Raw genomic sequence first — 27966 nt, 5'->3', positions numbered from 1 at the left:
CAATTGTAGAATTTTTTCAATTTGACCAATATTGAAGAAGATGGATTGAAAAAAGTTTTGGGGGGCTTGGGATCCACAAAGGGGGAGGATTGGTTACGCTTCGTTAAAATTGGCGTTTGAAGCGCGTATCAACATTCCATTTGACATTTTTACACTTATTTGTAGATATGTACATTTCAATTCATCGGACGTACGTTATATCGACAGATAACTGAATGGTGAGGGGGAGGGGGAAGGGGTGACGCTGTAGTCCGTTCTGTATCTCAGAAAAATAAAAAGAAGTACCCTATATCATTTTTAAACGATTAAAAATATTACGACCAACATTAACAATCAATGTAATAGCGCTTTTACAGACCCCTTTATGTTCAAAGCGCCGTAGGTCCACCCCCCTTGGGGCTGGAAAATCGATACATGGCTCATCTAATGGGAAATTTGACGTAGAACAACATTCTTCAACCATTTTTGCGCTAGAGTCGATATTTTCCGATGAATTGGTCAAAAACCGATTTTGGGGGGCTAAGATCCACAATTTGGGGGAAAGCACACCCGGGACAGTAGGGGACTCCTCGGATTCGTTTTCAGGACATCAAAATGGACCACTATACCAAAAATCAGCTTGCCACCTAGAGATTCACTATTCGATGCTAATTCTACTGGACTATTTGGCGCCTCGGCGGTTCGCATACCCGCTGATGGTGCACCGGTTCATCATTAAGTTGATGCGATGACCAGCCACTGCCAGTATTCAATCATATCAATATGATGTCATGATGTCAATCGTGTTTTGTGTGTTAGTGTTAGTGGTGAAGGTGGTGTGGTAAGTGGTAAGGGTATGTGATGCGTCATTTTGCATTGACGTAGCGACTGGCGATGGCGAGATGGCGAATTTTCGACGGGCGACGGTTGAAAGGGAACTGGGAAGAGAAGAGGGAGAACACAGTCTTTCATTTTTTTCGAATTACGACGCTTTTATATGTTTGTAATTGAAGTAGTGTTTTTAATTATTACTGAACTCGAAGTTAATGTTGTTTCAACGTATTGTTTATAGTCACCGGTATTGAATTCAATCCAAGGTACGTATATACGCAGTCTCACTGTCAATGGCTTGAATAATTATTCCTTATTATAAGACAATTATTGCGTAGCTCATGTAGAAGTGTAGCCAAAGTAAGTAAGTAATTAATTATGTGGCTACCTGCCTTTTTTGGTGTTGTGGGAATGAGCAAATTGTATCTATACTTTTGGTAAATTAGTGTTCCTCGCTTTGATGAAAGCGATTGATTGAAAAAATTGCTCGTGTGTCTTAGGTGGCAATGAATACTTGTGTTGAAGTACACTGTTATATTCCTCTGATGGACGGCTCGCTGGATTTTACTACTCTCCGGTGATCGTTAAATTCTCTTTGAACACGCGGATTATGAATTCTCAGAGCTGGTGTAGTATAGTAGTACTAGTACTGAAATGTGATCTAATGTAATGTATAGTTGCAATAGCTGATCGACAGAATTCAAATCGTGAGTATTATCGTTTAGCTTTAAGTACGAGGTACGTATTTTTATTTTATTACTTACCATTGATTTGATGGGTTGTGTAACCGTAAGGCCGAATGGCCGATAACGTTGAAGTGCGACGCTAAAGCTATTAACCTTATTATAATTATTTTGTGCAGAATTCGGAAACTGTTTACTCCGAGAATTTATAGAGTTCGAGTATTGGTGTCCGATTTTGTATTCCGTTCATACAGTCTAATTCACTCGATGCATTCGTCGTTGTGGAGCTGTTTTGCTCGCTATAAAAGGTAAACGATTTTTATGATTGTTAATCATGAACTTTATTCCGTTCAAATACAGATGATTGATGTGCTCATTATTTTGCAGGGGTCAAGTAGATATCCGTTGATAGAAGTACTGCACCAGAGGTATCGAAGAAGTGGAACGATAACTGCTTATGTGCTTATTATGAACGAGTACTTCGTTTTTCATGAAAATAACTTCTTCGGCTGCTTTTCGATCGAGTGTTCGTATTTACGAAAATTATTTACCTAAATGAAGCCTTTTATGACGCGTTCACGTAAGTTGTAATTACTTACGTGTGTATTTTCAATCGAGCTGTTTGTATTCAAATGTACCATATATATATACGTGTTCGACAATATTTGCATACTTTAACCTTAACGTGATCTGTTATTTGTGTTTTTCTGTCTTCGCATGTAGACTTTCGAATCTTTCCTCAAGCTCAAATTTTCTTTATTGAAACCTGTTCGAGTACGGAAAATTGAAATGTTTATTGTTTTGCAGGAGTCAAGTATCAGTTGCGAAGCTATCATCTAGATACCTACGTAGATATTGGAAGTGCTGTCCGTTATCAAAAGAAATCGATGAGTCAAATAATCACTTCTTAAGTCCTTATTTTCATGACTAGATATATCTTCGGATAATTTTCGAACAAAGTGTTCGTTTCAAATGGAACCATTCATTACTCATTTATGTAAGTTGTTCTTCTTGTGTTTTTTCAATTGAGTTTTTTGTAGGTTGGTACTGCGGCTTGTTTACCTACGCATACGACAGTATTTGTATACTTTTAACATGGTTGAGCTTTACGTTTGTGTTTCTTTGTTCCTGCGTGTTTATACTTATGTACCGACGAACTTTCGAATCTTACTTTAGTCTAGATTTATTTTATTGAAACACGTTCGAGTACGGAAAATTGAAATGTCCATTATTTTGCAGGGAAGAATGTATCCGTTGAAGCTTTACGTAGGTACTTATCAGAAGTACTGCTCCATACCGAAGAGGTCGAATGACCACATGAACGAGTACATGTATTATTATGGGAATAACTTCGTCTCGTCGGCTGAATTCCAGTAAGGTGTTCTTGTAGGTATGCTGTTTAAAAATCATTTAAATGAAGCCATTTATGTACCTATATGTATTTTTGTAAATACCTACCTACTGCTTTTTGTACTCGGGCTGGTCCATATTCGACGACAATAACTCGTGTGTTTTTACATTATCAATTGATTCCCGAAATACAGTAGGTACATTTTACGTATACGGTTAATTAAATTGAGCTCGTTCTATGTGAGCATAATTTTCGAAATCTGTCCTGTGTTTGTTTGAAATGATGTTCTAATTTTAATGATACCTATTTAATAAGATCGGAAAAATTTTAGAAATGAAGTTTTTAATCCTAAAATCATTTGGAACCACCGTCTCTGTAAAATGTACCTATAGATAGATATTTGAAACTTGAAAAATCGTAAATCTGTTTTGATCGCCATTGAATATTGTAGCGATTTTTATGTCAAATTTTAAGTTTTTTACATTTTTTTTATTGTTAGGTATAGGTAATTGAGGTGTGATTTTTGTAAACTTTCATACTTAGGTACCTATTTGATCGAGTTTTAATTTTTTTTCCACATCTTGAACATGTTTCTGCAAGTTTTTGCTTGAATTTTGCGATACATTACACGCGTGTAAACTATTTTGTTATTTTCGAACTTGAAAACGTCAATAGTTTTCGAAACATTTTTTCTGCTATTTTCTTTCCGATGTATATTCAAGTCAATTAATAATACTTACTTGATTATTGATTAGGTAATATATATACCGATATTATTGATGTTCCCGGTCAACAATTTTAATGATATTCATTTTCAATTCGTTAGTCGAGTTTCTTCTGTTTTTTGCCATGTTTATGCAATTTTGACTATTCTGTTTTATGTTACCTATAATAATTTTCTCACTTCTGAAACATTTAATGAACATTTCGCTATTTTTAAATGTTTTTGTGTCATTTTATCAGTTTTTAAGCGATTTCTGTTGAGTTTGGCGTACAATGACTGAAAATTCGTCGAGTCTTGGTTGATGTTCGATCATATTTTGACCATTTTTCATGACTATGGGAGTAATTCTACGTAATTTTCAGAATTTTGTATTAAATTTTGCTGAGATTCTTCATCCTGATAGTTTCACAACTTTTATGATAAGACTTGATGCAATCGTAATTTTCATAAGTTTTTTTGAGTATTTCTGGTAAATGTACGTATATTTTTTTATTCTTTTGAGTATTTTGCTCAAATTTTGCGATGTGTTGTATCGTTTTTTCGTGATTTTCAATCAATTAATTTCAATTCAATGTTTGCTATGTTTTGCTCTGTTCAGCTGTGTTTTTTTTTTGTGAATTTGTTATAATTTCTAATTATACAAGTATTCTTTTCATTTAATCAATTTTTGGTATTTACCTACATTGATCTAGACGATTTTGCTCAAATTATGAGAAATATTACCACTATCAAGTCGTGTTAATTATTTTGGGGCATATTGTTACCGATGTTTTTGAATACCTAATTTATGCAAAGCTGTGCTCATTTTTACTAGAAGATTTCATGAATTTTTGATGATATGATTACCTACCTTATAAGTATGAGATGATTTTTTTTCTGCGACGATTTCACAATTTTTTCATGATGCAAAAGTACCTTATGTCAGCGCTTATTTTTACAAAATTCATTTAGAATTTTTATATTCGATCATTTTTTTGTTATTTTGAATTTACTAAGAAATACCTATAAGAAGTTTCTTGCAAGATCTTGCTAGAACGTTCAGTCAATTTAAACTTTTGTCGTGGCGTTTTAATCAATTATCTCAGCTATTTTCGTAATAGTTTGCTCTATTTTATCGATTTTTCAATAATTTACCTATGGTAATTCTCGATGGCATGTAACTATCATTTTATTGATATGGTACTTCGTGGAAGTTGCTGTTTATTTTTTTCATTTTTTGTTACTTTGAACTTTTTAAAAAGTTTATTTTATTGTTTGTGAGTTTTCTCGAATTGTTCCTATTTGTTGCTTATTATTTGCATAAGTATATTGAATTCCATTTTTATATTTTATTTTCAGATGTGAAAATTTTTGAACATTGGCGGTCCCGTCGATTTTTTTAAAAAACGCGATGAAATCTCAGCAGACTATTTATGATCAAATCGATGGACTGCACCTTGATGATATTGCAAGGTAGGTACCTATTGTTCGTATTAGTGTCTTTGTTAAATTATCTTTCTTTTCACTATGCATATGCAATTTTGAATTAGATTAGTATTTTTATTTTTGTTTTTTTTGAATTTTTTCTCCAATTCAGAAACTTTTTGTAAATTTTGATCATTTTTAAAGTGTTGTCACGTCGTATTAAGTTTTATCGATGTTTTAAGCAATTTCTGCAAGATTGGCTTACTTTGAGTGGAATTACGTAAAGTTTCTGTGATTTTCGATCGTATAATTCCGATTCTGGTGTACGATATTCGCGAATTTTAGTAATTCAATTTTGAGTGTGAGCTTACTTGATCAAGTTTCATCATTATTTGAAGAAGTTTTTGCGATTTGTTTTGCTGATATTGCATTTACGCCAGTTTCACAATTTTTATGACACTTTATGCAGCTGTGACATTGTTTCATTCTTCATTCAGTTCTGATAGCGAATTTGAAGATGTTTTGAAACTTCTGATAGTTTTAATCTGCCCTAAGGTGTCCGTCTTTTTCCGAATTTTAGAAATATTCGAAGTACCTAATTTTTTGAAGTTCTCTTCGGTGTTGCTGAAGTATATTTCATTCTTGGTCATTCGAATGGAGTTTGTTTAATAGTTTTTTACCTGTGTAATTTTCAATATTTTTTGTGAGATTTTGTTTGAATTTTGTGATTTACTTACGTCGACTGTCGGTCATTTTCAAACTGTTTTCATAAATTTTTGAGGATGTTTTTTGCGATTTTCGGAATATGTTGTTCCATTCTTTCTATTTTTCATCGATTTATATAGTTTTTTCTCGAGTTTTCTTTTGCGATTTTATCAATCGTTGGTGACTCTCAGTGATCAGTTTGCTGATTTTGACGTTCATAATACGCTGTGTAATGTTTGAACTTTAATTCCTATTTCCGTAAAATTTGATCGTAATTCTCATCAATTTATGTCAGTATTTCCGGCAGCTTTTCTTAAAAATTTTACTATGTTTCATCATTTATTCGTAATTTTAATATATTTCTGAAATTTAATCATATAATTAGTTATTTATATTCTATTTTTGCGGTGTTTTATTCTGTCGAAATTTGATCAATTTTTGGCATTTCCAATGATGTAGACGATATAGCTCGGATTTTGAAAAATTTTGTCATTATAGAATCGGTTCAATTGCTTTAATGTAATTTTAATGATATTTTTGAACGATTTATGTCAAGTTCATACTTATTTTTACTGAATATTTCATAAATTTTTGGTGATTTTCTCGACGATTTCGTAGTAGCATTTTTTTCAATGTTGCAATTTTCTAAAATTTTAATTTATTTAATTTTTTGCATTTCCAATGGTCTGGGTGATTTTGCCCGAGTTTTGAGAAATTTCATCATTATCGAGTCGTTTTGATTGTTTTAAAGTCGTTATTAATGATTTTTTGAATAATTCATGTCAAGTCCTGCTCATTTTTATTGAAAAACTCGTCACTTTTTTGGCCATTTGTGATTTTTGCGGTGATTTTTTTCAATTACACCTTTTGTAGGTAGGCTAAGTACTTTATTTTTGTATAATTCCGCTAGAAGTTTAGTAATTTTTCACGTCATTAACGAATATTATTTTATTGATTACGATTTCCAATAATTCATGTAACTAAAAGCTAGCATAAGACATAAAAAAATTAACTTGCTCTGCTCGCAAGTTAGTTTGGTCTGCAAATGTGGGTATAGTAATTGTTTTCCCAATCAGTAACTGCTCTTCTGCCAGCATACTGAATTCCAGCTACTTGGTTAGCGCCCTTCGTTAGCATGCAATACATATTAACCTCTTTTTTAAAATGGAAAGCTCTGTGAGCAAATTGACATACATTCATGTCAAAACTTTTATGATATTTCTTGGATTCATATGCCAGATTAGTATCACCATACGTGGCTGTAGCATTTTTACTGTCGAGAGCGATGTAACATAATGTTCCAATATCATCTCGCGCCACATACAAGGCATTCTCATCCGTAAAACGTACATTTTCAACTAAACCGGTAATTTCATATTTATTATGAAATCTTGTTTGTAATGGCGCGGCAAATGGAATGAAGCTGCATATCAGGAGAACACCCAATGACGAAGAGAAACTTGGTAACGTAATCATTATCAGGTATACCTACCTGTAATTTAAAACGAAATCTGTTAATGTAATTTTTTAAATTTGGTTTACATTGATGAAGGTGATCTTTGAATTTTTTTATCGGTGAACATTGGAGAGGGGATTCAATAAAAAAAATAGTAGGTGGTGGGTTGGGGACCACAGAAGACTGTAGGAAAAATTTTGGATTCCTGGTTTGCGAACCATCTCTTTATTTTATTTTCACTGGAAGTTTCAAATTTTGAAGTTTACGTTGGAAATGAGAAGAAGAATGGGGATTTATTCTCGCAATAAGGCCTACTTAGAAGCAGAGGTGCTAACCGTAACCGCAAAAACCGAAAATGGTAACCAAAACCCAAACAAGATACATAATTTTAGCCATTTTCAAACCATAACTGAAAACAAAAACCGAAATTTCGTAGGCTTTTTAAAAACTGTAAAAAACCATAACAAGCATAATGAAGCAGCGTGAGTGAAACCAAAACCTAAACCGATATAATTTATGTATTTTGGTTTTCAGGTTTGGGTTTTTTCAGTTTTTTTAAATTTTTTTTGGGGGGGGGGGGATTTTTTCACATTTTTGACTTTTGAGACTCGAAATCCAGGGAAATTGATAAATTTAATGAACCTAACGAATTTGGTCGTTGGTTGTTGCTTTTTGGGTTGTTGAATGCCAAAATGCTGAAAGCCTGAAATGCGGGATGCCAGTTGATAGATGAATGAGTACAAATTCGATTAATTCATTTATTTAAAAAATGATATAATTTATCAATTAGTATGACAGAGGGCAGATTGGCCCCACTGCCGAAGGTAGTGCTTATATTACGAACCCCTTATAATGAAATGTTGGGAACATGTGTGAATTCCTTAAAAATAGGCTAAGTACTCGAGGTATTCGCGATGTACTCGCGCATGTAAGGCTGCACCCTTGAGTCAGCAAATGCAAAAGAGAAAGGGTTCGCAAGCCTTTGACGTTTATAGCCCGAGATAGGGATTTTGGTCATAAATAAGTAAAATCACATAAATTGTCTAATTTATGTGTACTTAGCAATTACGCTATGGGTACCCCAGAAACAGGGGTGGAGATTTGACCACTTTCTGCTTCTTTTTAATACTGATCTTTGCGCCTAAAAATTACTTGGTTCCGGCAACTCGCGATAGTCAGTTCTCTCATTACCGTTGATAAAATTTATGCCATGGAAACATCTCCTTGTCGGAGACCATGGCAAAAGTCCTCTTGTTTTCTCCATCTCATCTTTGATGGTTGATACTAATGATTAAATCCAGATTAACCGAACTCTTTTTGGTTAATAACAAGTGTACCTTTTTGATATTTTGGGATGTATCCGGACATCACCAAAATAGGCAAAGAATTAAATTGTGCCTCATTTAGTTAAGTTCCATTGATGCTTGTAGCATTGGGTGAGCCCAGGAAAGAAATGGAAAAAGTGTACAGTTTGTCGTGAGTGGTAAGATACACTTACTTACTTTATTTTAAATTATAGGGTAAGGTTGCCCAAATTGTACCACTTTTTAGTTTTTTCAACCTGGACTACACTCTTAATTATTTTTTGGAAACCATTCATGCACCAAATTGTACCTTGGTCTTTTGCCTACTTTTGAGCGCAAAAAGGAAAATCGCATCTCAAATAGCAAAGGCGCTATTTGAATCCGCACAAAGTTCTCAAAAAGGTAAGATTTAGGGACCTAGTTGCTCAAATCGTACCACCAGTTTCTCAAATTGTACTCATGAATTAAATTGATAGAAATAAAGCTATATGGCCTCCTACCACCTCAAGTCAAATTTTAATTTTCCCTGTGTGGCCATATCATGTTTCCCCCGCCCTTTGACCTTCATTCCTTCATCTGACTCCTTTTTTACAATGTCTCAAACATGTTAAAGAAAGGTGAGCTTGGGTATTTCATATTTACAGCTGCACTCATTCAAACCAATATTATTTTCACCATATTTCTCCAAAGAGATTTTTTCTTTTCTACATTTGATGACATTACATTTCTGTATTGAAATCATGGTACGATTTGGGCAACCATCAACAAGTATGATTTGAGCAACTCACATTTTTTAACATCAATCTTCTGTCACTCAGGTTGATGTTGATGATTTTTTTTCATAAATATCTCTAAAATGTAGGTAATATTACATACTTTTAGGAGGATTAAACGTAACTTAGCTTTTCAAAATTTTGTTGTCGCAATTACCTTACATAACAGGTTAGTTTTTTTAACGGAAAATGCAATTTTTCTAAAAAACATCATAAAAAAAAACATCAATGATTCAATGTGCCCAATATTGATATCAGGCACCTTGAAATGCATGCTAGTAACATATTTTAACAGTAGAAAGTACTATTTACGGATAGTTTCTGAGATAGAGGGGGTGGTACGATTTGGGCACTGGTACAATTGTGTCAACCTTACCCTACCCATTTCGCATAGATTCCGAGCATGGTGTCGTAATCTATGATGACTAATTTAAGTATATGTTGTTTTCTCGTGTAAATAATATTTTAAGCAAAATTTATCTATTCTACCCATTCGGAGATGGGGTAGGATGAAGTCTCGTAATTTGACAAATTAACTACATATTAGCCCAGTCGGTAATGGGTTGGACCCGAACAAAATTCCCACAAAAGATTTTTTTGCTTTAAAAAGTCTAGGATGGTGTCCTAAACAACATATCCGGAGCCGCCCTCGATCCACCTGGTGCGTTCCCCCCACTGTGGATTTTAGCCCCCCAAAACACGTTTTTCGCAATTTTCTCCTCCGCATTGCATTTTAGCAACAAATGAGGTTGGATACAAGAATCTACGTCAAATTTCCGATCTAATGATGTATCAACTTTCCTTGTACGTTCAAGGGGGGTGGAACTACAGCCATTCGAAAAAGAGGGGTTTCCTGAAAAATACATAAAGGCTATAGGCGTCTAAGACGGGTGAAATGGTCTCCGAAAGCGTTCGAGTTGATATTAGCATGGAAGGTGAGTACCATTGAGACACTTCCGCACGAAAAATTTGAGATCAACGCCCCCTCCCCTTTTTGAGGAACCCCCCTTTTCTGAAATTTCAATAACACTTTTCTCAGCCCCATTTCAACCGATTTTGAAAATTTTTCAGTATGTTGTGAACATCCTTAGGAGGTACCCTAACAAAAATTTTCAGCCACTTCCCCTCATATTTACCCCTCAAAATGGCGTTTTAAACTTATTTTATGCTTTATAACTATAGTCAAATTTGAGGGGGCCAAGCGCTCTGGAGAGGGCTAGATGAGTGTAGCAAAAAATCTGACATCATATTCGTGCTCAGCGGTATCGAATCATAAGAAAACGACATCCTATTCATTGATACTTAGTTATTTCCCCCAAAATTCCCATTTTACCCCAACCCCCTTCCGACACATTTTTACTCCATTTTGAGGGGTAAATATGAGGGGAGGTGGCTGAAAATTTTTGTGAGGGTACCTCCTAAGGATGTTCACAACATACTGAAAAATTTTTAAAATAGGTTGAAATGGGGCTGAGAAAAGTGTTATTGAAATTTCAGAAAAGGGGGGGTTCCTCAAAAGGGGGAGGGGGTGTTGATCTGAAATTTTTCATGCGGAAGTGTCTCAATGGTACTCACCTTCCATGCTAATATCAACTCGAACGCTTTCGGAGACCATTTCACCCCTCTTAGACGCCTATAGCCTTTATGTATTTTTCAGGAAACCCCCCTTTTTTGAATGGCTGTAGTTCCACTCCCCTTGAACGTACGGGGAAAGTTGATACATCATTAGATCGGAAATTTGACGTAGATTCTTGTATCCAACCTCATTTGTCACTAAAATGCAACGCGGGGGAGAAAATGGCAAAAAACGTGTTTTGGGGGGCTAAAATCCACTGTAGGGGGGACGCACCAGGTGGATCGGGGGCGGCTCTGGATATGTTGTTTAGGACACCATCCTAGACCTTTTAAAGCAAAAAAATCTTTTGTGGCAATTTTGTTCGGGTTTGCCTCCCAAAAGTGCTATACCGACTGGCCTATATCCTATTGATCTACTCCATCACACGTATGGTGAGATCTATCTTCGTTATGAATTCTTTAAGGACCTTAATATCAAAAAATGTAGAATCATGTAGGTCAATGAATTTATGTAAAAATTGTAAATATACCTTATAAATAGAGCAGAGTCTTATTTATTATAGGTAACTTCTTTAAATGATGTATAGGGCAGCTTAGACTAACTACACCCTTCTGAGCTATCTAGGTATTGGCAAATATTCCCAGCCTAAGGAATATTTCTATTCTTCCCCCCATTAGTAGTAATTAATACTATATCCACCTTCTGGTAGTTATTCTTTTCTCCCCTATATCAAGTATTCTTGAAAAATATATTACCTATACTCTTTTAGAATTATTATGACATGACTACAGTTTTTTTTCTGAGATTGAGAAATTTTGAAGAAATTGTGATCTGTCACGAGAAAACCAACCTAGTGTCCAAAACGTAAATTTTACAGGAAGGGCATTTGAAGTTTTGAGTCTCTGTATCAGGCGATCTAAAATTTGTAGGTCCGTGAAACTTGCACCACTTTTGGCCCCCATGAGTCCAAACATAAGCCAATATTTTTTTTTTCAGAATCATCACATTCAAGATTGCCAAGTCCAATAATCGAAATTTCCCAAAATCGATTTTTTTGAATTTTTTGCCAAAAATGTTGCAAAAACTACCCAAGTATGAATTATTAATGAAGAATAAGTTATTATTATTAAATTTATCACGTTTCTTAACAAATTTTTTCAAGGTGAAAAGAGTTGATTTTTCCAGAGTGAACCTCAGTCAAATTTCAAAAAAACGGCGTAAATTCTACAAATGTGAGCCGATATCCATAAAAATTTGCATGTTGTCTCCCCTGAACATACATTTCGAGAAAATGAAAAAAACATTTATTTTTCATTTTTTTTGTAGTTGCTCAATTTTTTTGACCTTAAATTTAGGGTCAAAAGAATCGTTCGCGAACGTTTGTAGCACCGCAGGCAGATTCAGCACCCTGAGTACTACCAATATCCACCATAAAAAAATATCGATTTTTTGGACACTAAGTTGGTTTTCTCGTGACAGATCACAATTGTAAAAAAAAAATAATTATGTAAAACCAAAAAAAAAACCAAAAAAAAAACGGAAAACCGGAACCAAAACCAAAATTTTTGTAAATATTACCAAAACCCAAACCAAAACTGAAATTTTGAATTTCAAAGGCAAAACAAAAACAAAAACCGAAACATGTCAACGAAAAAATTGGAGTGAAACCATAACCTTGATTAAAATAATTAGGGTTAGCACCCCTGCTTAGAAGTAACAAAACCGTTTTAAAAATTTTTTCCACCTATCCAATGAAGTTTGTAGGTATGACTTACAAAAACAATAGATACCTACGGTTTTGGATCTATTCAAGAATGATGCAAAAATAACTTTTAAAAATGAAAAATTTTAAAAATTGCTTGACACCATTCCCAAAAATGAACTATAATGATACATTACAACATTTGAATGGTGCTTTTCAAGAAGGTCCTATCGACCGATAGGACCTTTTTGAGGAGTTCATGAAATTTGAATCTCTGACGTTTTCTACACAAGATGGTGCAAACCGCAGCGCTCCATGTGGTGTTGTTCACAAACAGCAGCTATATGAAGTTGGCTAGGAAACGCTACTGGAAAATGCGCGCATTACCTTCTTCTCCGAAATGGTTGATCACAACTATACCAGAAGGCACTCTTGAGTAGTAATTTTCAACGCAGAATTCAAATTTTGAGTCAATTTTGCCCCTCGACCCAAAGGGGGGGGTGGTACCAAATGAAAATTTGGGGAAAATGTGAAAAAATCGAGTATAGTGTCGAAATCTTGATACTTTGGGTTAAAAAAAACGATTTTTGAGTCAATTTACCTCGTAGCCCCCCAGGGGGGTGGTATCAAATAAAAATGCGAAAAAATCGAGTATAGTGTCGAAATCTTGGTACATTTGGGCTGAAAACCCGATTTTCGAGCCAATTTTGTCCTTCGCACGCCAGGGAGGAAGGGGGTGGTACCAAATCGAAATTTGGGGAAAACAGTGAAAAAATCGAGTATGCGCACTCACACATGCATGGCTAAAGTATGAGATGATACAGATTTTCGCAGGTTTCCGCAGGTAAATCGATCGCAGTTGTTTTACATACACTAAAATGCATAATTTTTCATATTCGTCGTTTTGGGGAATGCTGGCGGAAGAAACTTCTGCCCTACAGTATTAAAGATATTACATTAAAGTACTCAATTTTTTCACTTTTATCCTAAATTTTGATTAGGTACCACACCCCTCCCCCCGGAAGCCGAGGAACAAAATTGACTCGAAAATCGGGTTTTCAGCCCAAATGTACCAAGATTTCGACACTATACTCGATTTTTTCGCATTTTTATTTGGTACCACCCCCCCTGGGGAGCTACGAGGGAAATTGACTCAAAAATCGTTGTTTTTAACCCAAAGTATCAAGATTTCGACACTATACTCGATTTTTTCACATTTTCTCCCAATTTTCATTTGGTACCACCCCCCTGGGGGGCTACGAGGGAAATTGACTCAAAAATCGTGGTTTTTAACTCAAAGTATCAAGATTTTGACACTATACTCGATTTTTTCACATTTTCCCCAAATTTTCATTTGGTACCACCCCCCCCTGGGGGTCGAGGGGCAAAATTGACTCAAAATTTGAATTCTGCGTTGGAAATTACTACTCAAGAGTGACTATTTCATGTTTTTGGTGGGTTTGAGAAGGAATAAAATCGATTTTTAGGTGAATAACCGCAAGAAGGTCCTGTCGTTTCAAGAAGGTCCTATCGAGGTCTCTTTTGTAAAGCGCTTCCATGGAAATGTTGGTGGTGGAAAAAAAATTACTACGCAGGAAATAAATAGTGGAAAGATGCTTCTATTCAACAAAAAAAACCGGAGCTCGCTATATCATTTTAAACCAAAATGGCAAAACACTGAAATATAAAAATGCGTTTTTCTCAAAACCAGTTTTTTGTCGATAGGACCTTCTTGAAAAGCACCATTCATTTGTTATTTAACAATGAACATTTACCTACTTTATTATCTTCTTTTACACAAAATACTTACTCACTAAGATTAGCAAAACTCGTGGTCCTCACAAACATTCAACAAACTTTTTCAACACGAAAAGACAATCTACCCTGGGAAAAACCTTGATCACTTGTACAGAAAAGAAAAATAATCATAACTTGTCTACGAATAGGTCACAATAAAACCACACACAACATAACCATCTACATATCAAAAAACTCCAAAATTCTCGTCAATTCTGCAAAAACGAACCTACATCCACTCAACATTTACTATTCACTTGCCCTAAATTACAGCCAACCCGAACTCAATGTAATGACCATCCCTGACTACCCTTCTGAAATTTTAAAATTCGTTACCCTTCTAAAAAACACCGGTTTAAATAAACCAAAAAAAAAAGAACTTTAGAAAATTAAAAATCTTCAGAAATGGGGAGAAGGTTAGGAAAATTATGAAAACGCGCGTGACATTATTCCTAGATACGCTAATGATAAATTAATTGAGTGCATACTTATTTCACTTGCACATTTACCTACTTTATTAGTATATTTTACTCGGACAATTAATCTACACCACACAATGTTTTTAACACAACTTCAAAGATAATTAATATATGTACCAAATGTATGTAACTAACATACAACCCGCAGTGAAACTGCTTTAAGTACTTGCTGTAAGTGATGAAATTCCCCTCGAGTAGGTACATACGTTGTACAACAAAATTGCACCAGTGTTTCTTGATTAAATATTGGGAAAGGTCCGATTTCTTTCATTGTGAGTAACCCGAGCAAGGGTACCTAAGTGGCCTCAAGAATACACTGCGATTAACGTAATTATTATCCCACGTTATGATTTATCAATTATCATTGTTCAAATGAATTTCACGCAACAGTTTCCTATTGAAATCTAATTAGGTAATTTTCAAAAGTTGGCAAATCAGAAATCTATACAATGTTTATGGAATAATTGATATAAAAGTACGATGAACGCTTTGTAAGAATTTCCATTCTGTTTTTGCATATAGTTAGGTATGTACAATCAGACGTGTTGCATTTAAGTTTAAACTCGAGTTTAGTAAGTTTAGGTACTTCGAAATAATTTTCGGCCAAACTTGGAAGAAATTTTACGTGGTTTTTCAAATTCAGTTAAACGAGATTCACAGATTGATAGCAGAGCAAACGTGAAGTGGGTAAGCGAATAGTCAACACATTTTTCGCATTTCAATACACGTAGTATATCTTACGATTAGTACTTATGCTTGATGAAATAATATTGTGTAAAATCAGAAAAAACAACAAAACAAAATTTCAGATATTTTATATTCATTAGTCGAGTTGTAGCCTATAAGGTGCATTGATTTCTTTCTGGTTGATAAAAATTTTAATTCTACTTACCCAGCTATGTCTTCCAAAATGATGGAATTACGATGAATGTTGTGAAATAAGTATCAGTGACTCTGCCCTTTGATCGGATTCTAAAAATATTTATCTATCAGAGAGGCAGGCCAAAATAATTCGACCATCCTTTCCCTCGCACCAAACACAAAAAAATCGAATTTCCACGCAAAAAATCGCTACCTATGCAATCTATGTTGACCAACATTTTTTGAAATTTTTTCGTTGTATTTCAAAAGCCCGAAAGAAAATTTCAAACTGTTGTTACATATTACGAAATTAGAAGCTGTGCATGCATATTTTCTTCTAAATGTGACCTCAAGCCATAATATTTTTTGATATAGTAAATTGAATATTTTTCAAAGTGGTTGGTCAAGGTCAAAATTCAAAAAAAAAAAATTTTTTATGGGCTTTTTCATTCGTTTTCGAGCACATCGAATTGTAGGAAATATCCAACAGCCGATTTGAAATGTTTTTAATGGTATTTCAAACCACCCTCTACCCTCATTTCCGTATAATAATTTACTATTTTCCGAGTAAAATATACCTTCTAATAAATTATATAGATGTTCCTGTGAAACAATAGTAATCTATCATTAGTTTATCTAGGAAAGGCGTCACGCGCGTTTTCATAATCTTTCCAACCATTTCCCCATTTTTGATGATTTGTCATTTTTTTAAAGTTGGTTATTTTACACAATTTTCGCATTGGTCGAAAATCTTACCTACAATTTTTGCAAGTCATACAACCACCACTGGAGATATGAAAAAAATTTTTTCAATGCGAAAGACCACCCTCTTCCGTGTACCTAATTAAAATAATTATGAACCGATTTCGTTTTAAATTACAGGTAACAATGATTACGTTACCAAGTTTCTCTTCGTCATTGGCTGTTCTCCTGATATGCAGCTTCATTCCGTTCACCGTGCCATTATCATTTCAGTACGATTACATATTGACTGGTCCAATTGAAAATGTACTTTTTTTACCTGAAAACGTCAATTTTTTCGTTCAAGAAGACGCTGGAACAGTATGTTACATCTCTGTCGACGATAATGTTATATCCACGGCCTTTGGTACCCGGCGTAAATATCATAAGTGTGAAGACAAGAATTTATGTCTATTTTCTGACAACGCTTTCATACAAGAGCACAAAGTTGATGTTTTTGCCGTCTATAACAATGGTACCAACAAAGTAACCGGAATACAGTATTCTGGCAGAAACGTAACTGAATAGAGGATCAGAAGGACCGGGACTATTGAACCATTTGCAAATAAATAATATAACTTGCGAATATAGCAGGTTGATTTTTTGTCCCATGCTATTGCTAGCTTTTAATTAGGTATTTATGAATTATTGAAAATTGAAGTCAATAAAATATATTCGTTGATGCCTCAAAAAATTATTGGTAAGTAGATGAATACTTTTTACAAACAGGCATTTGTCAGCAAGTAGGTTCCATGTATTCATGCAGCAACCAACAGACAAGGGCGCGTGTTCACTTTTACGTCGATAGATAGAGGATTCTAACGAAAATGTGGATCATTTAAAAAGTATTCGACCATTCGATTAAAGACATACGCTCATTTTCGCTTTATACATATGTATGCGTTAGTCCGGCATATTATGACAATAAGATTAATTGCACCCCCCCCCCCCGCGGATCCGATTTTGCGTTTCAACATAGGACTTGCACGCAATTTTTTAAACTTTACAAAGTTAGATCGAAAGTTCATGCTAAAATTTATCACCTGTCGACATTTCAAGTGCTAAAGTGTTTTTTTCGATTTCTGGTGAATTTTTGAAAATCGAATGTTGGCCAAAATTGAGGGAAAAAATCAAAATTTTACCAAATTGACCAAGAAAACTGAAATTTGGGATATACCTTATTTACGACATGCCAAATCGATTGGAAACGGTTTCAACCCGTTTTGAGCAGTTCTAGAGCCTCTAGCAGATTTTGGAAACTCGAAATTCCTACAAAATTGCATCAAATTGGAGTAGTAAAGCTAAAATTTATTCTAAAAACTAATTTCAATACGCTACGAAGTACTGCAGGTGAATTTCAAGTAGTTTTGGAGCCTCCAGCGATTTTTTGGAAAATTGAAATTTCCTAAAAGCAGCTGGAAGCTTCAAAACCATTTGAAACCTGTATGTAGTCTGCGAAGTAAATTTCAGCTTGCCAACTCCATTTGATAAATTAATGTTGGGAAAATTTCAAGTTTCAAAAATCTACTGGAGGCTCCAGTTATTTTCAAAAAAGTCGCTGGAGGCTCTAAAATGACTTGAACCCACCGGCAGTCGTCTTCAGAGGCTGTTAAAATTGGAGTGTAGAGTAAATTTCAGCTTTCCATCTCCATTTGATAAATTAATGTTGGGAAAATTTCAAGTTTCAAAAATCTACTGGAGGCTCCAGTAATTTTCAAAAAAGTCGCTGGAGGCTCTAAAATGACTTGAACCCACCGGCAGCCGTCTTCAGAGGCTGTTAAAATTGGAGTGTAAAATAAATTTCAGCTTTCCATCTCCATTTGATGAAATTTTGTGAAAATTTAAAGTTTCAAAAATCTGCTGGAGGCTCCAGTAATTTTCAAAAAAGTCGCTGGAGGCTCCAAAACGACTTGAAATTCACCTGCAGTACTTCGTATATTTTCCAACATTTCGATACTTACTTTGAGAAATAACGAAAAACTGTTTATCGAATTGAAATCGACATTAAATTTACTACAGGAAACATATCTTCAATAATTTGTTCCACCCTTATTACAAATTATTACGGGTCATTCCATATGTCAACTCAACCAACGTTTTTGGGTCATGTCCTTCGATTTTGCTCAAATTTTTTTTACAATATCTACCCACCCAGTAAGTAAGAAAGCCGCAATCAGTTTGATCCCAGCTCCCTCAAGGGGGGAGGGGGGTGGGGGGCTTCCATTATTTTCATATGGTCTCGAGATACTCAACTTCAGCAACCCATTCCTCCAAAACTATGATACTTTGATCAAAACTGATTTCACAGTTCGAAAGGGCATTGAATTTTTAACTTTTTAAGCATTTTGATATTTTCAAAAGTTGAAAGTTGAACTTTCAATTTGAAAATTCAAATTTCAAAATGGCGCTGTAAGTGGGAGCTACCATTTAAAATTTTGAAAAAATTTCCGTAGATGTACATTTTGATACTTTTTCGAATTATTCAAGTTTCGAGGTGGCACTCTTGACGGAGGGGGAGCACCCCCATCCCCAATTCTGGGTGAAACTTTCAAAAGAAAATCTGGGGCATGTGATATATCGAATTGTATGTTTTCGGCAACGCAGAACACGAATATGACGTCAGATTTTTGATTGGACCCCATCCACGGCCCCCAGCACCTCCTCAAAGGGAGCAAAAGTTCAAAAAAGCGTTATGTTCGTGTGACACATGGAATAGTATGTTTTTGGCGACGCTGAACACGAAGTTATGACGTCAGATTTATGATTGGACCCGTCCACAGCCCCCAGAACCTCTCCAAAGGGGGTGACCCCCCCCCAAAATGGTTACATTCGTGTGACACATGCAATATTATGTTTTCGATATCGCTGAACACGAATATTGCCTTAGTTTTTCGAATCGACTTCACCCATGGCCCCCAGAACCTCCCCCAACACGTTAATGTCCAAAAAATTGTTGGGGGCCGTGGATGCGGTCCAATCAAAAATCTGACGTCATATTCGTGTTCAGCGTCACCAAAAACACACTATTTCATGTGTCGCACAAACAAAACGCTGTTTTGAATTTTTACTCCCTTTGGGGAGGTTCCGGGGGCCGTGATTGGGGTTCTATCAAAAATCTGACGTCATATTCGCGTTCAGCGTCGCCGAAAACATACAATTCGATATATCACATGCGCCAGATTTTCTTTTGAAAGTTTCACCCAAAATTGGGGGTGGGGGTGCTCCTCCTCCGTCAAGAATGTCACCTCGAAACTTGAATATTTCAAAAAAGTATCGAAATGTACATCTACGGAAATTTTTTCAAAATTTTAAATGGTAGTTCCCACTTACAGCGCCATTTTGAAATTTGAACATTCAAATTGAAAGTTCAACTTTCAACTTTTGACAATTTTGAAATGCTTAAAAAGTTCAAAATTCAATGCCCTTTTGAACTGTGAAGTCAGTTTTGATCAAAGTATCATAGTATTGGAGGAATGGGCTGCTGAAGTTGAGTACCTCGAGACAATGTGAAAATAATGGAAGCCCCCCACCCGACCCCTGAGGGGGCTGGGACCAAACTGATTGCGGCTTTCTTACTTACTGGGTGGGTAGATATTGTAAAAAAAAATTTGAGCGAAATCGAAAGACATGACTTTCAAAATCGCCTTATTTTTGGTTGAGTTGACATGGAATGACCCTTACAGCACATTTCCAAACTTTGATTAATTTAACATGACTATTTTTTTTGGCATCACATTTACGAAAAAGCGAGCCACAGATCTGAAAATTATCCGGTCCGGTGATATTTTTGGTTTTTCTGCCTTGGCTTCAACAGTACAATCACCTAAAAATCGTCACACGGCGCCATCTACCCATTTACCATGAGAACTGCGGTAGTTGCGTAATTGCCAACGTGGCGTAATTAGCTGCACTTACCTTATGTAGGGGAGAGGGAGGATGTTCTGGACAAAAAAGTTTGAACCCGATTTTTGACTCCCAGTAATGTGGAAAAAATTGATCAAGTACGGCAAACGATTCCTTTGGGTGACACATACCACATATATTTTTTGCAAATTTTTAAATACAAAACTGGTGGAGTAGGTAATTCAACTTTGTAAATGTCGATGTTTTTGTCCAGAACATAACTTTGGGTGCCATGTTCTGGACAGCATACAAATTGTACCTAAAATCAACTATGTGGTATTCTAATCAAAGGAAAAACGATTGAAATTTATTAAAAAACAGTTTATGCGTTTATTCAGAACATTTGGGGCATTCTACAACCTTTTGGCCATTTTGTGAAAATCCGAGGCAAACATCATGCAAAAAAATGACGCATTTCGAAAAAGGACGCATATCCATGCAAAACCAAGCTTTCTTTCTTTCTAGGCCAGTTTTCCAATCTTTCGTGCATTTCTTCAATTTCTGAGACAATGTAGGTATTCCATACATGTAATAAAAGCAAAGTGTCCAGAACATCACACCCCCTCATTTTGGAATCAATCGGAAATATTACGAGTTGAAAGCGTTCTAGGATGAATATCACCAATTCACGTTATAAAGTAAGGTTTACTACTTTCATAACTACTTGCAGTTTTTTCTCTGGTCGTTTCTTCTTTTCAAAATATTAAAAACTAAAAAAAGTTGTCAGCAAAAAAATCACACATGTTTTAGACAAAGTCACATATTTTTTTGATAAGAACTGCCAGGGGAATGTTTGTCAGTGCAAACGCATGTAGTATCACAATGCCACATACTTTTATGAAAAAATAATTTTTAGGCACAGTCAAAGTGGTCAAACTAGATTTCGTCCAGAACATCACCGTGTCCAGAAACATCCTCCTTCTCCCCTACAGATTCGAAATTGCACCCAAACCTCAGAAAGCTCGACTTGTGACCAGATCTCAGATTTGTGTACGAGGGGCTATCAAAAATTCACTACAACAAACCCAACACTTTGATACAGGTAACAGCAGAGAGCTACTCTCCAAATTTGAAACAGTGAAATTTCACTGCTTAGCAGTCGCGACATTTTGCCTTTGTAAAAGCAGTAGTTTTTTACTGCAAAACAGTGAAAAATCTACTGAATTGGCCAGTAAAAATAATTTTGACTGACTGATTCCGTAGATTTTTCACCGTTTTGCAGTAAAAAACTACTGCTTTTAAAAAGGCAAAATGTCGTGACTGCTAAGCAGTGAAATTTCACTGTTTCAAATTTAGAGAGTAGGCGATACAACATTGTGTTCTATGTTCAATTCTGAACCATAGTGGCAGTTTTCCAAGAGTCAGTACCACTGTTTAGTAGCTCACATTTTCAATAGGCGCAGTGAATGCTCAAAGAATTCATTGCTCGCTGTACCAACCAACCTTCAAATGTACCACGCATTCCAACACACTTACAGCTTTACTCCATCTGACATGCACAACAAAAATTTGCACTTTGGTTCAGAATTAAACCAGGAACATGATGCTGCATCGCCCAGCTCTCTATTGTTATCCGTTTCCAAACTATGAGATAGGAGGCATTTTTCATTGATGAAAATTGTGGGTAATCAAATTTTGAATTCCTTTAATGGATCCAACTTATGATTAAATTACCTACTATCAAATTTTTACGTTGCCTATTGCGGTTGAACTGGAAATTTCATGCATAAATAGATTTGCAAATTATAGGAACGAGTATTCAATGATTTAGGTTCACCCCACTTCAGAGGTGCGAAAAATGAACGAAGGTTCATTCTATGCCAATGGGTTACGCTACGTTTAAATTGGCGTTTGAAACTCGTATTCAGATTCCATTCTACATTTTTATATTTTTTTAGTACATTTCAATTCACATCGCATACGTAAATTGGCATATAACCGAATGGTGAGGGGTCAGGAGGGGTAGGTCCACTCCCCTTTGGGGCTGGAACATTGATCAATGGGCCATCTGATGGGAAATTTGATGTAGAACAGCATTCGTTTCAACTATTTTTGCGCTAGAGTTAATATTTTTCGATATAATTGGTAAAAACCCGATTTTTTTGGGGGGAGAAGTGGTCACAATACACTGAAATTAGTGTTTGAAACTCGTCAATGCTACAGTTACTGAACTATTACTGCAAAGATTGAAAGAATTGAATAATGCAAAAATGATGCAGTATGAAACTCGAACTGTGCCTCACGTATCTACCCTTCTTGATCCACGTTACAGGGAAATGGGCTTTAGTACACTGAAGTAAATTACGAAGAGGCTAGGAAAGCTGTAGTATCTGGAATTGTGGAAAAATTGAAAAAAGCAAAACGAAATGCCGAGTCAGTTGCAGTATGTCAACCAAGTACAAGCTCAAGCTCATCCTCAGCTTCTAATGCTCTCAAGGAAGCCTGGTGATTTGTTATGATGAAGATAACTGTGAAGTGCCAAAAACTCAAAATCCAAATGTTGCCAAAGCCGAAGTGTTTGTAAAATCATATGTATTAGAATTTGAAAAAATTGGATCGTGAATTAGATCCACTATAGGTATCTTGGTGGAAAATGAAAGAGATTGACTTTCCTGAAATGGCCGGCCTGGCGAAAGGTGCCTTAGCCACTCCTGGGCATAGTGTACCATCAGAGGAACTATTTTCTGATCTTGGATACATTGTTTCTGACTGGACAAATAAACTGACTTGTGAACACGTTTCTCAGTTGAGCTACGTGAAACGTAATTTTGAACATTTGAACCCTATACGGCATAAATACATTTTCTTTGCGATTCATTCCATTCTGAGGCCAATGGTGAAAGTGCTTTTTTTTTTTTGTTTTTTCTTACATTTTTATTGTTTTTTTATAGTGCTTAAAACATGTTCGATAGCGCTTAAAAATCCTACCCCTACTTATAACTAAATGCCGATTCGAATACGTTGTATTCATTGGTGGCAACTATCCTGTAGCCTGTGTAGTAGTCCGCCATGCAAAGCAGGAGTGTCGAATGACGCTTTTTTGACGTGATAATTTTGACAGTGCGTTTGACACTATTTTGACAATTTCCAACCAATCAGAAAGAGGCTGGAAGTGTCGAAAACGCGTCAATACCATGCCACCAAACCGGTTTTGCAAGGATCTCTTGGCAAATATGTGGCAGTATTTTGACGATATTTCGACTACTTTTTGACAAAGTGAGGCAATTAAAATTAATTTTTAAAAATCGAGTAATTAATTGGGGAACGTAATTCAATTTTCAATGACCTTTTGCTATAGATAGGAATTGATCAGCATCATCGAGAATTGAACTCCGAAAATTCCTTACCTACTCTGGGATTCGAACCTGTAACCCTAACATTTCTAACTACCCTACAACCTACACCTAATGTATGGGCTACGTTGACTTATCTATGAACTACGCATTAATAGCAATGTATATGTGTGCAATGATAGATAGGTACCTACAATTTGTTTATGCATGTGCTTTTTAAAAACTCTGCTTAGCAGATAGGTACTTGAGTGAATTTAACCTACCAATTTCCTTAAATTTTTTTTACATAAATAACGAATTGAAATAATTAGGTACCTAATACATTTTTGATTTTGAAGGTACCTCAGTTAGATAGGTACCTAATACCTACATTAAAACACAATGTAAAAAAATGCTCAAAAAAAGATAAACCCAAATTTAAATTTACAATTAAGTAAACACACATAAAATTTTAATTCATTTTTAGGCCTACTTGGAAATGAAGTATGTAGGTACCTACTTATGGATTCCACAAAAATGACTCTTGATTAAATCTCAAATTACGTAATTGATTAATTACCTAATCTAGCAATTGCATACCTATATAGAAGTATAAAAAATTAATTCAATTTCTTGCATACTGTTCAATTTGATAAAAAACTGAATAATAGGTAGATACCCATTTCAAACTTGGATTTTTTTAAAAATAATACTCAAAAATGTTGAATTATTGCCTTTTTTTTTACAAAAAATTTTCAAAACATTGAGGCTATTTTTTAAAAAATTTGATTGGCATTAAACCTCAAAAATTATCACAAATCAAGAAATTGCTCAGAAAATGACAATTTTAGGATAAATGTTGCTAAAGTGTCACATAAGTGTCAAAACCAAGTCAAAGACCCATGGTCGTTTCACTACATTAATTTAATCAATTCAGTGTCCTTGAAAATTGTCAATAATTCTGTCATATTAGTGCCAATTTTGTGTCATGGATTTTGTGACACAAACTTGACGCAAATTTGACTGTTTACTGACAGTGTTAAATCTTCGTCAAACCTGAAACTGGAAAGTAGGCGGAGCTACCTCTATTCTGATTGGTTGAAATTCGTTGACAGAGAATTGATGATCTTTTGGCTATTCGTTGACAGTAAAATGACACGAAATGTTCGGCGGGAGGGCGGGTCGAAAAAAAACGTAGGTCTCAGGATTTTCTGAAATTCACATATGTGGTTCCTTTTGAGTTGAAACCACCCCAAAAAAATTTTTAGCCCCCCCCCGCGGCACCATGGGGCTGAGCCACGTGGCCTCAATGTGGGGCCATTTTAGCTAAAAATTCACTTTTTTCAGGTTAAAAGCTCCAAAATCGACTTAAAAATTTAGCCTTAGCACTCAATCGGTAGAGTTTGAGATGCTGAATCTCCCTGTGGAGTTCATTTTTTTTTTGGTGGTCCCTTACATCGGCACAAATTCGTTGAAAGTATGAAAATTGCTGATTTTAAGGTGTCAGGAAAACGTTTCCGCGAATTTATGCCCAAATGGTGTTTTGTAGGGGGACATATCGATGTAGTAAGTTGTATATGTAGTCAAGGGATTAAATTTTGAATCATCAATATGCCCTCAGATCGCTGATAGGGTACATGATTCAACTTTTGTACTACATTTTAGGATTTCATCAATTTGAAAATTTCATCAGATTGCTTCTACCTACTTTTTTCATGTTTTCAAAAAAAATTTCATTTCATTTTTTATAAATTCAATTTTGAATGACATAATATGTATCTTGGAAGTACACAAAACCTTTTTTGAAAAAACCTTGGATATACAAAAACATCTATCCAAAAACTTATAAGAAAACATGAAAATAAAAAACTAATCAGAGATGCCACAACTTTTATTGCTGAAAAAGATGATGTCAAAAGAGTTAGGATCAGTTACTATCCCCCCCCCCTCACAAACAAAATGAAAACAGTCTTCAGAAAACACAACATACAACCTATTTTCACCAATGACAACAAAATTAAAAACCTTCTTGGTAACACTAAAGACAAAGACAAACCTGAAGACTGTAGTGGCATCTACAAAATCAAATGCAAAGATTGCCAAGGAATTTATATAGGGCAAACTAAAAGAAACATCAAAAAGAGGTTCAAGGAACATCTTTATTATGCTAAATACAAACATGAAAATGTCTGCTTTCTCAGATCATCTCATTGCCACCAACCACACTACTTGCTTTGAAAACCTGAACCTCATACAAAAAATAGACAAACCATTTCAATTAAACATTTGGGAAGCAATAGCCATGAAGAAAAACAAAACAAATTTACTAAATAATGACTTAAAACCCTTGGAAAATATCTTACTTTCTGTTATTAAAACTAAACTTGAAGACATGACTCCTACCACATCCTCACCTACAACCACACCCTCTTCCACATGACCACACCCTTGTACTGCCACACCCTTTACTGTTAAACTACCACACCCTTGTACGCTAGTATATAAGCTTGTAGACTTAGTTATTTTGTTCAATAGTGATTTAAGCCTGATGATGAACACTTGGTGTTTGAAAAGCTTTGCACTAATAAATAGTAAAAACTGAGAAGCAAGAGTTATTTTTTCCTAATTGTTCCTATTTGTTGCTTATTATTTGCATAAGTATATTCAATTCCATTTTTATATTTTATTTTCAGATGTGAAAATTTTTGAACATTGTCAGCCTTAAGTTTACGTTTCCGTCGATTTCCTTAAAAAATGCGATGAAATCTCAGCAGATTGATTTATGATCAAATCGATGGACTGCACCTTGATGATATTGCAAGGTAGGTACCTATTGTTCGTATTAGTGTCTTTGTTAAATCATCTTTCTTTTCACCATGCATAATTATGCAATTTTTAATTAGAATAATATTTTTATTTTTGCTTTTATTGAATTTTTGCTTTAATTCAGAAACTTTTTGTAAATTTTGATCATTTTTAAATGTTGTTACGTCGTTGTATCAAGTTTTATCGATGTTTTAAGCAATTTCTGCAAGTTTGGCATATTTTGAGTGGAATTACGTAAGTAATGTTTTTGTGATTTTCGATCGTATAATTCCGATTCTGGTGTACGATATTCGGGAATTTTAGTAATTCAATTTTGAGTGTGAGCTTACTTGATAAAGTTTCATCATTATTTGAAGAAGTTTTTGCGATTTGTTTTGTTGATATTGCATTTACGCTAGTTTCACAATTTTTATGACACTTTATGAAGTTGTGGCATTGTTTCATTCTTTGTTCAGTTCTGATAGCGAATTTGAAGATGTTTTGAAACTTCTGATAGTTTTAATCTGCCCTAAGGTGTCCATCTTTTTCCGAATTTTAGAAATATTCGAAGTACCTTTTTTGAAGTTCTCTTCGGTGTTCCTGAAGTATATTTCATTCTTGGTCATTCGATTGAAGTTTGTTTAATAGTTTTTTACCTGATGTAATTTTCAATATTTTTTGTGAGATTTTGTTTGAATTTCGTGATTTACGTCGACTGTCGGTCATTTTCAAACTGTTTTCATAAATTATTGAGGATGTTTGTTGCGATTTTCGGAATATGTTGTTCCATTCTTTCTATTTTTCATCGATTTATGTAGTTTTTTGTCGAGTTTTCTTTTGCGATTTTATCAATCGTTGGTGACTCTTAGTGATCAGTTTGCTGATTCTGACGTTCATAATACGCTGTGTAATGTTTGCACTTATATTCCTATTTGCGTAAAATTTGATCGTAATTCTCATCAATTTATGTCGGTATTTCCGACAGCTTTTCTTAAAAATTTCACTATGTTTTATCATTTATTCGTAATTTTAATCTATTTCTGAAATTTAATTATGTATAATTAGTTATTTATATTCTATTTTTGCGGTGTCTTATTCTGTCGAAATTTGATCAATTTTTGGCATTTCCAATGATGCAGGCGATATAGCTCGGATTTTGAAAAATTTTGTCATTATAGAATCGGTTCAATTGCTTTAATGTAATTTTAATGATATTTTTGAACGATTTAGGTATGTCAAGTTCATACTTATTAGTTATTTTTACTGAATATTTCATAAATTTTTGGTGATTTTCTCGACGATTTCGTAGTAGCGTTTTTTTCAATGTCGCAATTTTCTAAAATTTTAATATTTATTCAATTTTTTGCATTTCCAATGGTCTGGGTGTTTTTGCCCGAGTTTTGAGAAATTTTATCATTATCGAGTCGTTTTGATTGTTTTAAAGTCGTTATTAATGATTTTTTGAATAATTCATGTCAAGTCCTGCTCATTTTTATTGAAAAACTCTATCACTTTTTTGGCCATTTGTGATTTTTGCGGTGATTTTTTTCAATTACACCTTTTGTAGGTAAGTACTTTATTTTCGTATAATTCCGCTAGAATTTTAATAATTTTTCACGT

The 27966-nt window shown here is 34.8% G+C and overlaps 3 long non-coding RNA genes across 3 annotated transcripts; 2 read left to right on the top strand and 1 right to left on the bottom strand.

Moving 5' to 3' along the window:
* The first annotated feature begins 615 nt into the window (after positions 1–615).
* LOC135839189 (uncharacterized) lies at positions 616–27866 on the top strand. The gene is made up of 7 exons (XR_010557552.1): positions 616–1076; positions 1311–1801; positions 1881–2073; positions 2301–2490; positions 2733–2883; positions 4907–5020; positions 26235–27866. It is a non-coding gene; the product is annotated as an uncharacterized LOC135839189 (long non-coding RNA).
* On the bottom strand, positions 6611–14901 carry LOC135839188 (uncharacterized). The gene is made up of 2 exons (XR_010557551.1): positions 14799–14901; positions 6611–7169 (listed from the first exon to the last, which is right to left on the bottom strand). It is a non-coding gene; the product is annotated as an uncharacterized LOC135839188 (long non-coding RNA).
* LOC135839187 (uncharacterized) lies at positions 15206–17060 on the top strand. The gene is made up of 2 exons (XR_010557550.1): positions 15206–15451; positions 16508–17060. It is a non-coding gene; the product is annotated as an uncharacterized LOC135839187 (long non-coding RNA).
* Positions 27867–27966: the final 100 nt, after the last annotated feature.

The sequence above is a fragment of the Planococcus citri genome, chromosome 3, assembly GCF_950023065.1.
Source record: "Planococcus citri chromosome 3, ihPlaCitr1.1, whole genome shotgun sequence".
Lineage (NCBI taxonomy): Eukaryota > Metazoa > Arthropoda > Insecta > Hemiptera > Pseudococcidae > Planococcus > Planococcus citri.
Note: the sequence above shows the minus strand (reverse complement) of the source record. Positions and strands in the feature narration are given on the sequence as shown.